Below are 5,088 nucleotides of genomic sequence, written 5' to 3'. Positions count from 1 at the left end.
GTATTGGTCCATTGGTCCATGGCTTATTGATGGTGGTTGGTACCTCAACTCTACCAAGACACCCAACCGACCATTTTACCCCTAAATTCCCTCAAATTACCTAGGTACCTTTGGGACCCCAAATTTGGCCAAAATTTCCAAATCTAGCCAAAATACCCAACTTGACTCAAAAATCATTTCAAACACCTTGAAAACACCCAAACTACCCAAAATCACCAAAATTGGCCAAACTACCAAAATACCCCTCCTTACCCTAAAATTCCAAAAATTCTAAAAAATCACAAAAATTCCCAAAACCTCCCAAATAATCTTAATTTCATTTTTCTCAATTACCACATGACCCAATTTGGCCAATTTGACCATCTTTGATTAAAACCCTAATTTTGGCCTCATGACTTGGTTCCACCAAATTGAACTCATTGCCTACTTCATTTGCCACAATTTGTGCTGAAAAACCTTCATAACATCCCCATATATCAAACTTAACCTTCATTTGGCCTTGGTGAAACCTCAAATTCATTTAATTTCAACCTAAGTCCAAAAACCCCAAATTTGGCCCCATGACTTGGTTCCACCAAATTGAACCCATGACCTACTCCATTTGCCACAATTTGTGTTGAAAAACTTCATAACATCCACATATATCAAACTTAATCTTAAATTAGCCTTGGTAAAACCTCAAATTCATTTGATTTCAACCTAAGTCCAAAAAGCCCCAAATTGGCCATGTCTCAAAATCTCACCAAATTGATGGTCAAAAAATCTCACCAAATTGATGGCCTTGGCCCAAAAATTTCCACTCCATCCCTTCATGAAAAATCTTCAAAACATATCCCTTAATCATTTGAACCATTCAATTTGAACTTAGCCAAAGGCTGGCCCAACCTAGACCCATGTCTAGCTCAACATGCCCAAATTGACCAAATTTTAAAAATCCATCAAATTGACCCACCGATTGAGCTCAAATCACATCAAACCTTCACAAAAAATCTTCATAACAATCATCTACACAATGTTGATCAATCAATTGGGTCAATTGAAATGGCTAACATAGCCCAAACCCATGTTTTGATCACTTGAACCCACATTGAACCCATGCACTAAAGATGGCCTAACTACCCCAAAGTCATCAAATTAATGACTCCACAGCCATGAATTGGACCCTAGTGACCAACCTAAACCTCTTAAAACAACCGAAACTAAGCCATGGACCAAAGGTCCCCTAAATCAAGGGATTTAATGCAATATTTGCTTAAGCCTTAGATATTTTTGCCAAAACAAAGCCTAAAATCATTTAATTGCTGTGACCTATTCCCCTGGGTTCCCTGAGCTCCTAGCCACCTTCCCCTGGCCGGCCGACCAGCCTAGTGGCTGGAAAATCTCAAAATGGCAAAACTGAGAACCACCCCCATGGGATTAAACCCAATTCAAACCTATAGGCCACATCATTCAAATTGAAGCTTAGAGGAAGCTTAGAGCCTCTCTCTCTGCCCTCCACCTAGGTAGCACATTTCACCCCCCCAATTGGCCATGATAGCAATCCTAAGGCCATTTTTATAAAATGCTCCCCTCCACGGCCATGGAGGGAGAGCTAAAATTCCTCTAAGAGACTTCCCCAAATTGTTCCCAAATACTCTTTGAGACCTCCTCAGTGCAACCCAAACACCACATTGCCCTGAATCACCTTGTCGGAGCCCAATTTTTGAGTTGAAAACCTTACCGGAGACAGGACAAATCTCTCCACAGCTCTAAACTCCACCAAACTCAAATTAAACTCACCCACACCTTCATAACAGTGAAAGGAGCTAAAAACCCATCAAATTCCCCTCTCACAGAGCCTCTACCATAGCTCTAAGCCAACACCCAAATCCGACCATGATTGAAATCATATCTAGGCCTCACACCAAGACTAGAGCCACAATCCCTAGCCTCTTTGGATCCCAACAAACGTGCCGAGACTCTCTGATCGAAGCTTCACTTCTCAGAGAGAAGCTTCTATCTTTCTTGAGTCTATTTGGATTCTCCATTTTATTTAGCTTAATTTAATTTCATGATTATCGTATAGATATGTTCGTCTCACTTAGACGAGTCCATAGGATCAAACCCAAAGTGATTTGGTTGATTCTAGGCCGAGATCTTAAGTTTTTAGTATGGACGGTCTTGGGATCACTCTATCAGGGACGATGACGGGAAGCCGTTTGATCGAGCGTGTATCAAATGGATGGAGGAGATCAAGCCGGACAGTGCTCCCATACATGAACCGTAGGCTGAGTCATCCCTGAGGTGGACGGCGGAGTAAAATGGGAATGTGCCGCGTGGAGCTTCGAACCTGCCTAGGATCTACATGGTGCCACGCTGTTTAAATAGACAATAAGGGATTTTTCCTATTTATTTAAATACCCCTAACTTAAAAAATTCATATCTAGATGTAGAAAAATCATAAAAATAAAATAAAAATACCCTCTTACTCAGTGAATAAAGGAAAATAATGTGGAAATAATTTTAGGTCCATGTGGTGCATATTTTACTTTTAATTAATTAAATACTGATTTGAATCTTTTGATTCTCCATGCATATAGACATTTCATTATAGCTTGGACTTTTAGCATGTTGTTGCCTCTGACTTAGGGAAGATCCCCTGATTTTTTCAAAGTCAGAGGAGGTCCCTAGATAGAGAATCATATTTTCAAGTTTATGTGCATTATTTTCTTAAAATAATCATGAAAATTAGCATGTTACTTAGAAAAATCCTAGAAAATTTTGGAAGGTTTACTATGACTAGAGAGCCTTTGGGAAAATTTCTCATGAGTCAAGTCACTTAAAATGCACTTAATCTTCACAAACCCTAAATCACTAAGATAATTAATTTTGAAAATTACAAATAACAAAATGACTTGATTTTTGATCTCCACTATTTATTAGGATCCAAAGAACTCACCATAAAAATTTCATAGCATTTTAAGTTCATTTGATAACTTAAATTAATTTTTCAAGTTAATTAACATTTTTGACACTAAAATGATTTTTAATAATTAAAATATAACTTAAAAAATTATAAAACTTAGTTTTTTTAGTTCTCTGTGATTAGAGGTATTTTATAAAAAAAATGATATTTAAAATAAAACTTGATTTTTAGCCTATTTTAAATATTTAAATAATTAAAAATCCCTAAAAATCACAAAAATAATAAAACTCATGGGAATGTTATAAATTGCTTCGTAACCACTTAAGAACAATTAGAATATTTTTCTTGATTTCTAAATAAAGATACTAAATTTTAAAGCTTAAAAATAATTTTTAAAGGCTAAAAATGAGTTTTTACTAAAAATAATTTCAATAAATCAAATAAAATTCAAAAAAATCTAATAAATCAAATAAAAATAATTTCAATAAATCAAATAAAATTCAAAAAAATATAAAATATTCTCCTTTGAGTTCTCTAACCTTAGAAGGATTTTTCAAAAATATGAAACTTAATTTTCTCTATTTAAAATATTTTATAATTAATAAATATCCCATAACTTAAAATAATTCTAACTTAAAATAATTCTTAACCATAACTTAAAATAATTCTTAAAATTCAAATAAAATTTGAAAAATCATGAAATTTAGTCCAAAGGTTTCTCTGTATTAGTTCTTTCAAGGGATTATCATTTACTTTGGTCGGGCTAGGAATTTTTTTTGGAAAATCCTATTTTTGCATGAAAATAATTATGTAAATTAAATTAAATTTTCAAAAATCATATTTTCTCCTCTGATGTCTATTTTCTCAAAAATCATATTTTCTCCTCTGATGTCTTAATTGACCCATGAATAACATAGGATAAAAATTTCAAAGTCATTTGAATTGAATTTGACAAATTATGAAGTGTTAGAGCCTTAAGGGCAAATATGTAATTTTGGAAATTTAGCCTTAATTAACATTTAGGCTTAATTCAAAGAGGGAAATGGACAACCTCTGATCTTAATTTGGAAGTTTGAAACACAAGGGGTTTATTGGTGGAAACCAACCTCACTTTCCTATTTGAAAAGATAGGTTAATAAATTTCTAAATTATTAAAATTTGGAAGTTTATTAAAATAAAATGAACCTAGGACTTAGGGGTATGACTTTTGAAGTCAATAATTAATCAATTTAATACACCTATTTAGATTTTCAAAAAAAATTCAAATCATGAATAATGACCACTTAAAGCTTACCCTTTTCAAAACTAACTAAGACACTTACCTAGGACTTCAGGGCTTAGTAGTGACTTAGGTTAAATCAAGTTTCATTTAAATGTGGATTAGAAAAACGAACTCAATTAAAGTTTGAACATCTTTCAAACACTACAAACCCAATTAGGACCAAAATTTTGCTAAGTGTCCCAATAACACTAACTTGCCTCTTTAAGAGTCTTCACCCACATAATTTTCAAAATTAAATTGCAGATGATAATTACCTTACTATTAGGGATAATTGAGACATCAATGTTCATTGAGCATTAGGGTATTTTATAGGATGAATTATTAAGAACCATAATAAGTTTAAAAGAACTCGGGATTTTCCACTAGGCAGCAAGAGAACAGCACGGACCTGCTTATTTCTCTAGATATGTTGGATACCTCGGAGATCTACTAAACTTAATATATTTTGCTTAGCAACATCATCCTTAATTAAACTCCTAAAAACCCACGAAGATATGACCTAGGGTTAGATAGGTCGTCAAAATTAAACTCCTAAAAACCCACGGACCTGAGTTTCAGGTGGTGGAACGAGAAGACTCGCCAGGTACACTTTTATAGTTTCAATATTATCTTTCCTGTACTTTCATTCTGTGCTTTTATACCTGCAAACTTGCATGCTAAACAACGATGTCACCCTGCATGAAAACTAAAACTATCAAGATAGCCACAAAACCAAAACCAGAACCAAAACTAAAGTCAACCAAGATAAAATTCACCCCCACAATATTCCAACTATAAAACTACTCAAAATTTAATCACAAACATCACACAAAACTACAACTTCAATTAAATTAAGACATCTCTATCGGATGATCGGGAATCCCTCAGAGGAGGTAACCTACGGTTGCTAACAAGGGTTCCT

This window comes from Phalaenopsis equestris, unplaced genomic scaffold (assembly GCF_001263595.1).
Source record: "Phalaenopsis equestris unplaced genomic scaffold, ASM126359v1 Scaffold000814, whole genome shotgun sequence".
NCBI classification, from domain to species: domain Eukaryota; kingdom Viridiplantae; phylum Streptophyta; class Magnoliopsida; order Asparagales; family Orchidaceae; genus Phalaenopsis; species Phalaenopsis equestris.
Note: the sequence above shows the minus strand (reverse complement) of the source record.